Raw genomic sequence first — 12346 nt, forward strand, 5'->3', positions numbered from 1 at the left:
GATGAGTATTAAAGGGGTTATCCAGGCTTAGAAAAACATGGCCACTTTCTTCTAGAAAAGGCATGAATCTTTTTCTTTCAAATCAACTGATATCAGAAAGTTCTATAGATTTGTAATTTACTTCTATTAAAAAATCTCAAGTCTTCCCATACTTATTAGCTGCTGTATGTCCTGCAGGAAATGTTGTAGGATAGTCATGTTTGGCAGCCTCTATAATGGAGTTGTGTAGCAGGACCTCTATAAAAACCAGTCTGTCTCGGACTACTCACGTCTTTACCTCAATACAGAATTAGACCGCTCAATTCTCTATAGTTTCTTTTGTGATAACTATATTTAAAGGGAACCTGTCACCATGAAAATGCTACCTAAGCTATCACCATCATGTTATAGAGCAGAAGGAGCTGAGCGGATTGATATTTATCTTTATGGGAAAAGATTCACTATAACTTGTAATTTATTGATTGAAATCCAAGTCCATTTAGTGACCCCGCCCACTGGACTCCTTATCACAGAATAATCAGGGATTTCAAACAAGTTATACCGAATCTTTTCCCATAAAGATATATATCAATCTGCTCAGCTCTTCCTGCTCTATAACATGATAGTGATAGATTAGATAGCATTGTCTTGGTGACAGGTTCCCTTTAAGCAATATAAAATCAAGAGTTACAATATATCCCTAAGTGTCTAACAACCCCACTAAGGGCACTTTTTGTTCTGGATACTGCTAAAAGATACCCCCCTCCATACTAGCACCTTTCTTTTCTAGACACCAAGGGGTGGGGGATGCATTGTTATTCATAAAGCTCTTCGACCCCCTGCTACCTATAGAGAGACATGTCCTGAAGCCAGCTGGGGTGCGGGTGGAAACAGTCAAATGTGCACAAATACACCCTATTCCACGGGACGATTATCGTTCGCATAATCGTTAACGATAAACTATACAAACGAGCGCTAATATGAGAGACCTGAAATCGTTCACCCATTTACATGGAACGATAATGGTTACTTATGATCGTTCTTGTGGTCGTCTTGTCTACTGCGAACGACCGAACGTCGTCTTATTTAATGCGAACGATTTGCGAACGATAAAAATAGGTCCAGGTCTTCTTAAACGATCGACGATTTCTCGTTCGGTCGTTAATCGTTAACTGCTATTCAACCGAACAATTATCGTTTAGATTCCAACGATAATCTGAACGATAATCGTCCAGTGGAATAGGGCCCTTGGGTTGTGGCTGGAGTTCTTTAATTAAAAAAAAATAAAAAAAAATAGCTGCTTCTGCCATGGACCAAATCAAGGTTCATAATAAAAATGCAAAAGCTAAAAAAAAAAACTATAAAAATGAAGAATTCTAATAGAGTCCGCCCCAGACTACCGGCCCCCTTTACTCTTTTTTACCTCGTTGCTTCTGGATGTAGAACCGAGAAGCAAAGAGTTAAAATTCTCTGTCAATCCCTAGAGGAGGTAGCACTTGCATGCAACAGATATCTGGCTTAAGTTAGGAGGAAAAACTGAATGCTTTGGTCATTTAAAAAAGTGAGAGGGAAAGTGAGAGTCAGTCGACTGCATGAAAGTGGATGGAGCCAGAGCTGCAAACACGCCGGGGCTTCTCAGTGCCTGAACACTTGGTTTTGCTGATGGACTACAATACAGACACAGGCAGAGCCCTCTCTCTCTATCCTCTCTGGAGTTATCACTAGCCTTCTTACCAGAGCTCACCTTGAAGTGAATTCTCCATCAAATTAAAAAGGAAAAAAAAAAAAAAATCAAATCTACATTTCCGGAGACTTTTTTTTTTTTTTTTTTTTATTATATTTTCTTTGTATTTTGGGGAAATTTTCTGGAAAGAAAGGATTGCTTCTAGAAACATATCTTTTCACTCCATCAAGTGGAATCTGGACTGCTAAGGTAAGGGTTTTTTTTTGTGTTGATTTCTGTATTGATCCTGTAAATGTAAATTCGAATGTTTTTTTTTTTTTTTCTTTGAGCACTAAAAGACAAAAAAAAAACTGAATTCCCGGTTAGGAACGGAGAAGAAAATCATTTGTATACTTCTGTTTGTATATGTGTAATGTATATGTACAGTGATATATTATATCCTGATGGCAAAAAGCAAACAGTTTAGCTTAGCTGGAGAAACAGACATCTTTAATTGTCAGAAGGCATTAGATTACTGACAGACACTTTTTTTTTTTTTTTTTTTTTTAACCAACGTGTAGAATTCCGTGTTGCTTACAGATGTAGAGGAGCTGACTTTGTGATTTAACTCTTTGATGGTGCAGACTGAGGTTTATAAAACCGCAGATAACGCAAACCAATTCACTATATACAGTATATATATATATTTGACAAGGATGTAGTAGAATTTTTTGGAAACTATTTTGTTGTTGCTCTCTGCATTGTTTAGCCGGCTCGGTGCCAAGGAGATCCTTCACTTATCAGATTTGGACGCTATCGTTCGCTGGCGTCATTAAGATAAAAGTGTGGGTTTTTTTTTTTTTTTTTGGGGGGGGGCTGTTCTTTTTGCATGAGTTGGATCGTGGGGGAGAGAGCGTGAGGTCTGCTCGGTAATATGTGCATGGGTTCAGAAAAAGTAGCTTCTGCAAGGTCAAATTTACAATTCCTTTTTAATTTAAAACAGACATATCTAGGTCGTAGTTAGTTACTGCACAATGGAGAACAGAGAGAGAGGGCGTGGAGAGATTTTCCTTTCTATATTCTCTCACTGCGCTTCCCTACTTGTTAGGTGGTTGGGGGGGGGGGGGGGGAGAAAAAAAAATCTACCGCAGCACTTGTGCGAGTTTCGTAACATTTTAGCCATGCGTAAGCAATGGGTGTTAGTTTACCTATAGCACTTTACTAGCTCGAAAGATATGTATATATATATATATATATATATATATATATATATATATATATATATGATATGTAACAAATGCAACCAGAATTGTAAAGAGCTGCGAAATCTGTTGGCGCTATATAAATAAAAAATATTATTATTATTATTATTATTATTATTATTATTATTATTATTATTATTATTAAATGCAACCAAATAATATATAAAGGTAACTATCCAAATGGTCAAGAATATAAATAATCTTGTTAGAAGGAGACCGTACATGAAGACCGGCTCATAATATACAGTACAAGAAAAGGGAAATGGACAGGGTTCTAGAACATGGATACCTATAGAGTACATGTTATAGGGGATATAGAGCAGATACAAGGGTGATACATATACAGTACACGGAAGTTCTCGAAGACTACGACATACATGCTACAAATATAAACTCTTAGATATACAACACAGCAGGGTTCTAAATGTCTGGTCCATAGGTAGTACAGGGTATTTCGAAATGAGGAATAAAGCATAGATCGTTCAAGAAGGTTCAGGATGACAGCTAATGCATATAGAGTCCTGCAGGGTTCTAGACCCATTTGCAATACAAGAGATTTCTAGATGAAGAACGAAGCATATATCATTCCAAGAGTTCAGAATAAAGACTGATGCGTGTAAAGAACGGCAGGGTTCTAGATTAGAGATGAGTGCACCTCTAGTAAGTCCTAGAAAACATGGATACAGCCTATGGCCTTTGGCTCTATCCATGTTTTCCAGGACTTCCTAGGGCTTCATCCAACTTCTTCAGCCACCGGTATTCAAATACCGAATGATCCGACTCAAGCATGCTCCAGTTGCCCTCATCTCTATTCTAGATTAACACTGATGCCTATACAAAGGGGTTCTAGATAAAAACTTGCAATTACAGTACAAGGGGGTTCTAGATTAAGACAATGTACAATGGGGGTGAAAACTGATGCACATATACTCCATGTTGAGGGGGTCCAAGTGTGCAAAGGATGTAGAAGGGTTTGTAATATGTTATATATTGAATTTCAGAGCATTATCCAGGGTACAGTGCTACGTTACGTCATGGGTGAAAAAGAGTGACTGTAAACACGTCCAATCTGCACCTGTAGTCTCCAAAATCCAAACGTCAACTATATATAAGCCCTTTAAAATCCGTTCAGGTGTATAGGTAATCTCGAATATATCAAGTCCTTACAAGACAGTGGACAGCAAAGTGGAAAGTTGAGGAAGGCTTGACGCCGAAAGTCCTGCTGCCATTGTATTTTTGTGATCAACTTTTTTCTACAATAAATATTATGAAGCATTAGGGTGAGTGCCGAGACTGAACTTTGATAGTAAAGTGGACGGTGACAACATAAAATCGCAACCAAAAATATAAAAAGTGACCTACGATCTATGCAGTTACGAGACGCTACTGCAAGTAACGTTTTTTTCCCTGGCTTGTCCCTGTGCCAGGACCATGTGCTCTCTCCTCCGGGCACGCCCATTGATTAGAGGCTTTCATTTATGAGCTAACAAATCTGCTAACACCTGATACCTCTTTAGCTGCCGCTCGGAGTCTGCATGGGGGGGGGGATGGGGGGGGGGGCTGGCAGTGTTACAGTGAAAAGTATCATTTTCTGCTTTTCAGGAGACGGACAAAGCTCCGATGACTGAGCCGATTACATCTTTCCTGGGTAATAACCCAATATTATATTGGATCGTCCTTCTTTCACAATAGTCTATGAGCCGATAAAGAAACACAGTTTAGCTTTGGAGAAAGACACATTTGATCTCGCGGCTCGTCCTGGGTAACTTTATCTAGTGATGTTGAGCGGTAGAAGCCAAGGTGACATTACATAAACTGAATGACGTAGTCATCGGGTCCATTTTTTTTTTTTTTTCCTACCATCAAACTTTTTTTTTTTTTTACAGTTTCCAAAAAGTTCAAAACAAAGAAATGCGTAAAGTTGTAGAAAAGGGCGAAATACTTGAATCAGGTTGAATTGTTAATCCTATATAGGCTCCAGGCAAACTTGCTGGAATCGAGTCCTAGGCCGGCTGCGCGTTGCTTTCATTCATTTTTGGCATGGTCCCTGTAGATCGCAGAAGACATCGGATATCTCCTTACATGGTCTAATCTTATTCTAGCTTCTCCAGCTTACTCATTAGCTTGTCATCACGCATCTGTGAACAGATAGAATAAAGACGCTAAACCAAGCTGATTGCGGCTTCTATACTGATGTGCCTTTACCTCTACATTGTTTCTCCAAAAAGAAGACAGGGCCTACGAAAGGCATACTTGACATGGTAACATGGAATGCCCCTACACTTTAGCCCCACTTTATGTACTAGTTAGCTGCCATACTCTACGTTCCACTGTTGTTAGGCTCCTATACTGTAAGTTGCCCTGTAGTTAGGCCTCCATACTGTATCTCCCTTCCCCCATCTATAGCTGTTCCCCTAAACTGTATATATCCCCACTCGGTAGTAAGGCACCCCATACTGTATACCTCCCCCCTCTGTAGTTCTTCACTATACTGTATACCGCCCTCCCCTGTGTAGTTGTTCCCCCATACTGTATACCTCCCTCCCCTGTGTAGTTGTTCCCCCATACTGTATACCTCCCTCCCCCCTCTGTAGGTGGTTTCCCCATACTGTATACCTCCCTCCCTCCCCCTCTGTAGGTGGTCTCCCCATACTGTATACCTCCCTCCCCCCTCTGTAGGTCTCCCCCATACTGTATACCTCCCTCCCCCATCTGTAGGTCTCCCCCATACTGTATACCTCCCTCCCCCCCTCTGTAGGTGGCCCCCCATACTGTATACCTCCTTCCTCCTCTGTAGGTCTCTCCCATACTGTATACCTCCCTCTCCCTCTGTAGGTGGCCCCCCATACTATATACCTCCTTCCTTCTCTGTAGGTCTCCCCTATACTGTATACCTCCCTCCCCCTCTGTAGGTGGCCCCCCATACTGTATACCTCCCTCCCCCTCTGTAGGTCTCCCCCATACTGTATACCTCCTTCCTCCTCTGTAGGTCTCCCCCATACTGTATACCTCCCTCCCCCCTCTGTAGGTGGCCCCATACCCTTTGTCCCCTCTCCCATATCCAATGTTTCCTACTGTACATTTTCTTACCCCTCCTGCCTCCCCTGCAGCTGCAGCACCCAGTGTCAGGGATCTGGTCAGCTGACTGTAACTATGGACTATTAGAGCTTATATTTCAAGCCTACTCCATAACGCCTGCAAAATGAAGATAGGTCTTATTTTTGGAGAAACACAGTAATATCACCCAAAAAAGATAATAAAAATATTGGCACCTCTTCTGTGTTTTGGACTCAGCCCTAGTTTTAGCTTATAAATACTGACAGATAATAAAGCGTGTGTCCAGTTGTGATCGTAAAGAAGCTCGGCAGCCAAACCCTGAAGCCAAACCCATTAAGTCGCTTAAGGCCCCATTACACCAAACGATTATCGGCCGCGCTCGGCACATAACCAGCCGTTCTGGCCGATAATCGCTTGGTGTAATTGATCATGTTAAACGACCACGGTCAACCAGCATGCTTGATGTCAACTGCTTGTGGTCTTCCAACATTTTGAAAAGCAATGAGCTGTCTTTGTTGGGGGGAGGCGGCTGGGGAGCTGTCCTGGGGGATATTGCCGGCTGGCTCCGCCTACTTCCACCAGAGACAGTGTGCGGCTTCAACAAGCAGCACTTCTGCTCGCTGGGATAATGACCCCCCCATCCCCCCGCTGGGACGGAGACACTGTCTCAGCCAGCGCTCTGTGAGAGACGGTGTGCTATTTTACAGTGTGTGAACTTGGCCATAGACTGTTTGGGACAGCCATAATAAGGATGCTTTTTTTTTCACTCCAGTATTATGAACACAACACTGGGACTTCCCGCGGTAGAGCGCAGCAGTTAGAGCACAATAAACCCCTCTGAAGGTGACCATACACTCTTAAATTAGACCCACCCCCTTTTCCCTGGTTGAATTCACTAGGAGGTGCACACTTCTAGCAGGTTTAGATTTGAATCGTAGTTTATGCCTGCGAGAAGGGGGATATGGGGGGATATGGCCTACTAGCGGGGAATACGGCCTGCAAGTGGGGAATACGGAGGGATATGGCCTGCGAGCAAGGGATATGGCCTGCTAGCGGGGAATATGGCCTGCTAGCGGGGAATACGGCGTGCAAGTGGGGGATACAGAGGGATATGGCCTGCTAGCGGGGAATACGGCCTGCAAGTGGGGAATATGAGGGGATTTGGCCTGCGAGCGGGGGATATGAGGGAATACGGCCTGTGAGCGGGGGATACGGAGGGATACGGCCTTCAAGCGGGGTATACGAGAGGATATGGCCTGCGAGGGGGGGATTCGAGGGGATATGGCCTGCAAGCGGGGGATACGAGGGGATATGGCCTGCGAGCGGGGGATATGAGGGGATATGACCTGCGAGCGGGGGATACAAGGAGATATGGCCTGCGAGCGGGGGATAGAAGAGGATATGGCCTGCGAGCAGGGGATACAAGGAGATATGGCCTGCGAGCGGGGGATAGAAGGGGATATGGCCTGCAAGCGGGGGATATGGGGGGATCCGGCTTGCAAGCGGGGGATATGGCAGGCAAACGCCAGGGAAAAGGGGCGGATCTGTGCCTTCTTCCTGGTGTACACCCGGCTATAGGTTTGATAAATGTCCTCCTATGTTCTTTAGACTGACAGCTTTAAGTATATAGGGGTCTCCCGACTCTCCACTGACAGTTGATATGTTGGAAAGAAGGGTCGGGTACGATAGATTTGAAATGTCAGACCCTATTGTTCTGGGAGTAACAAGCCATGCTACAGCTGTGTGACTGCGGTTTACTCCTCCTCTCACCATAGGGAACACATAAGCGAACGTATCTGTGTATGGGGAAGCTGGAAGAGAAAACTGCTGGCCGAACAGTTGTTCTGCTTAAAGTTATTGGAAATGTATGGGCCCCGTCACACTGGTTCTGGTGAACAGCAGGAGGTCCAGGCATCTGTAATACAGGCACAGGAAGGAATCTGTATCATGGCTGTCTGAATGTGGCCTTAGGACACAGATGTAGTCAGAGACGGCTGTTTATAGTCGTAAGTAGTTTGTAATTGAACTCTTTCTCCAATACAAATTAAGGATAGCGCTCAGTGATTACGCACTGTTCAGAACGGCTTATGTGTTGTAACATATGGTCACCACAACCCGAACCGGGAGTCACAACATGACATTTTCATATTACAGCAAGGGAAGTTTTATCCTATAACTATATGTGACTAAGTAACCAGCTACAAAGGATTATTACTGGGAAACTGTGCGTTTTTAATGCTTTTTGGGGGGGAATTTGGACATTGTACAAAATAAAACCAACTAGACTGTGGACTCCAACATCCCATCAGGATGCAGTCTTAGACCATGTTCACAACATCCCGTCAGAGAGGCATCTATCAGTGGAATAGTAGGCAATTTATAGCTGTCTAAAACCTATATAATTATTAAGCAAGGATGCAGTTTTAGGCCATGTTCACATGGTGTAAGACAGCGGCCGTTCTGTGACCCGGCCAGGTCACACAATGGCTGGTGTCAGAGAAGATCATCCTAGCCAGTACTGTAGTATCGGCCGCATGATCTTCCCCTCTGAACACAATGGAGCATGCAGCCGAAGCCGCACGCTCCATTGTGTGAACTGACACGTCTTTTGCAGCCGCTGTTCACTGAATAGCGGACGCAGAAAATTGACACGTCCATTTTTCGTGCGGCCGGATGGCTGTAACAACCCATTTGACAGACAGCCCACTCAGCCAGTCAGTGACTGTTATGGGACACCACTGCAGTAACTGATTGGCTGATCAGCTGGGTCGGGTATTTTACCCAGAGTTTCGACAAAATCGTAACTCGGTAGAAAATGCCTTTCGGCGGGGGTCCCGACGCGTCACAGGGAGAGGCAAGTAAGGATTGTTTATTATGTCCCTCCCCCCCTCCCCGCCTGATGACAAATTTTTTATTTCGACAGACTTTAAAGGGGTCGCCTGGGACTAGAAAAACGTGACAGTCCACATTGTAGGAGCGTTGTTTCTTTGAAAAAATTACTTTATCCTTAGAATCTAATAGAACCGATACAGCAGTACAAGGAGGCTGGAGGCTCTGTATTAGGGAGATGTACTCAGCCATGAGCCCCTAGGTTGCTGTCAGCAAGTCCCTTGCCCCAAAGAGCACGGATCTGCCCCATGTGTCTGCCTCTCCTCATAAATATTCAGTGACGTCACATCAGTGCGCCAGGGGCAGGCTGGACCAAAACAATGCTAATTTACATATTCACTAGGAGGGGGGGAGGATAAAAGAAATAAAATGCTCTTACCTCCCCCTGCTCTAGTGCTGGAGACGTGTGAGGTCCGCTCAGCCAGTCAGTGTCCGTAATGTGGGGTCCACTGACTGAGCAGACATCATATGTGCCCCCATGCCCCCTCCCCACTTAACCGCAAATCATTCCCCCCCCCCGCCCGCCCATCAAGTGCGCAGGGGATATGGCAGGCGTATACCAGGGAGAAGGCAAGAATCTGCTCCCTCCCCATGGCATACACTATAGCAATTGTCCCCAGTGTACAAAGGCATGGTTGACCACACATTTGCACGCTTTGTAAAAAAAATAATAATAAAAGCGCAACTTTGCAAAAGTGAAATTATAAGCAAAACTTACATACTGAGGCTATGTTCACACTACGTTAGTTCCGCAGAAATCATGGCCGTTGTTACAATGGCCGTGATTTCTGCGGAACTTAAGTTGTGCTGCAGGCTGAGGGAATTCCGGCCGGAGTGATAGCGGAGAAGCAGTCCCTGCTCCCTATCCAGCTGGGGGTCTGTGTCGAAATGGCGCTGATCCTGGCTCGGTAATCTATTGCTCTCGGCTGCAGCAAGCCAGAGCAATAGAACTCCGATCTCATTGATCTATGCAGTATATCTATACTGCATAGATCTCAATGGAAGATCAGTGTACTTATACTAGAAGTCCCCCAGGGGGAATAACCCTAACCCCAGGGGGAATAAGCCTAACCCCAGGGGGTGAATAACCCTAACCCCAGGGGGGATAACCCTCTTCCCAGGGGGAATAACCCTAACCCCAGGGGGAATAACCCTATTCCCAGGGGGAATAACCCTAAACCCAGGGGGAATAACCCTAACCCCAGGGGGGAATAACCCTAACCACAGTGGGACTTCTAGTTAGTGTGTAAAAAGAATCTGAATCACCCTCTTTCCCCATTTTATAAATAAAAAAATAAATGTTTGGTATTGCCGCGTGCGTATTTACCTGAAATATTAAATTATCATACTCCTGATGTCACACAGTAATCGGCATTAGCGCAAAAAAAATTCCAAAGTGCAAAGTTGCACATTTTTGGTTGCATCAAGTCTAGAAAAATTGTGATAAAAAGCGATCAAAAAGTCACATATATGTAAACAAGGTACCGATAGAAAGTACACATCATGGCACAAAAAATGACACCTCAATCAGCCCCATAGACCAAAGGATAAAAGTGCTATAAGCCTGGGAATGGAGCGATTTTAAGGAACTTTTTTTTTTTCAAAAAAGGTTTTAAAGTTTTAAAAGCCATCAAATAAAATAAAAGTTACACAAGTTACATATCGTTCTTATCGTACTGAGTTGAGGAACATATAAAATATGTTAGTTTTACCCTAGGGCAAACGGCGTAAACACGAAACCTCCCCAAATAAAATTTCACCACACATATAATTTTTCTCTGGTTTCACAGCATATTCTATGCAAAAATTATGTCTGCCATTGCAAAGTACAAATAGTGGCACAAAAAATAAGGGCCCATCCAGGTCTTTAGGTGGAAGAATGCACTGGCTATGGTCCTATATACACGAGGAGGAAAAAACGAAAGCGCAAAAATGAAAATCGGTCGGGTCTTCTAAGGGTTAAATAGAAGTAAATTACAAATCTATTTAACATTCTGACAGCTGTTGATTTCAAAGGAAAATATTTTGGCTGGAGTACCCCTTTAATCCTATGACTAGCCTATAAATCCTCTGCCCATCCGCAGTGTGCGCTTTATATACAGGATCCTGTCCGTTCTTCTCTGATTGCTAAACAGTAAAATGAAGGGAGACCAGGAGCGGCCTGTGTTTATTATAATTGGACTTTATATAGCGGCGCGGATGACGGGAGGACATGTAAATATAGTTAGGAATTATGTTGTGATTAGGAAAGCAGATGTCATAACTGTTTAGTATCTCAAGTGTTTACTGTTCATCTGGTTCGACATAACAAATGATACCACCCATAATTGCTTATCAAACAATGACGGCCGAAAATAAAATCAACGTCCATCCTAGGTGCATCCGAATGACGTCACAGAGGATGGGAAACCCGAAAGATTAGTCACGGCTTAGGTGAGCACCCCGCTACATGCCGCATAACTGGCCCCGGTGAGCCATTGTATGTAGTTAATTAGTGCTGGTCTGCTATTTCTCCTATGATAACAATATATAATATGCGTGGGTTCTGCCGAGGAAATGAGTTATTGCATTTCCTTTACCTAATAAATTTGCCTTCTGCTCCTATTTGAAACCAACTGGTGTCAGAAAGCTAGATAGATTTGTAACTTATTTCTATTTGAAAATCTCAAGTCTTCCAGTACTTATCAGCTGCTGTATGTCCTGCAGGAAGTGGTGTATTCTTTCCAGTCTGACACAGTGCTCTCTGCTGCCACCTCTGTCCAGTATGACACAGTGCTCTCTGCTGCCACCTCTGTCTGTATGACACAGTGCTCTCTGCTGCCACCTCTGTCCAGTATGACACAGTGCTCTCTGCTGCCACCTCTGTCTGTATGACACAGTGCTCTCTGCTGTCACCTCTGTCTGTATGACACAGTGCTCTCTGCTGCCACCTCTGTCCAGTATGACACAGTGCTCTCTGCTGCCACCTCTGTCCAGTATGACACAGTGCTCTCTGCTGCCACCTCTGTCCGTATGACACAGCGCTCTCTGCTGCCACCTCTGTCCAGTATGACACAGTGCTCTCTGCTGCCACCTCTGTCCAGTATGACACAGTGCTCTCTGCTGCCACCTCTGTCCAGTATGACACAGTGCTCTCTGCTGCCACCTCTGTCCAGTATGACACAGTGCTCTCTGCTGCCACCTCTGTCTGTATGACACAGTGCTCTCTGCTGCCACCTCTGTCCAGTATGACACAGTGCTCTCTGCTGCCACCTCTGTCCAGTATGACACAGTGCTCTCTGCTGCCACCTCTGTCCAGTATGACACAGTGCTCTCTGCTGCCACCTCTGTCTGTATGACACAGTGCTCTCTGCTGCCACCTCTGTCCAGTATGACACAGTGCTCTCTGCTGCCACCTCTGTCTGTATGACACAGTGCTCTCTGCTGCCACCTCTCTCTGTATGACACAGTGCTCTCTGCTGCCACCTCTGTCTGTATGACACAGTGCTCTCTGCTG

At 44.4% G+C, this 12346-nt stretch overlaps 1 protein-coding gene across 1 annotated transcript in view; it reads left to right on the forward strand.

The window, feature by feature from the left end:
- Positions 1–1486: 1486 nt before the first annotated feature.
- Positions 1487–12346, forward strand: part of RSPO1 (R-spondin 1) — a 104188-nt gene continuing 93328 nt past the window's right edge. Inside the window, exon 1 of the mRNA XM_069972664.1 lies at positions 1487–1912. The gene's annotated coding sequence lies outside the window, so the exon portion shown is untranslated. The remainder of the gene's footprint in view (positions 1913–12346) is intronic.

Source organism: Dendropsophus ebraccatus, chromosome 5, assembly GCF_027789765.1.
Source record: "Dendropsophus ebraccatus isolate aDenEbr1 chromosome 5, aDenEbr1.pat, whole genome shotgun sequence".
Taxonomy (NCBI): domain Eukaryota; kingdom Metazoa; phylum Chordata; class Amphibia; order Anura; family Hylidae; genus Dendropsophus; species Dendropsophus ebraccatus.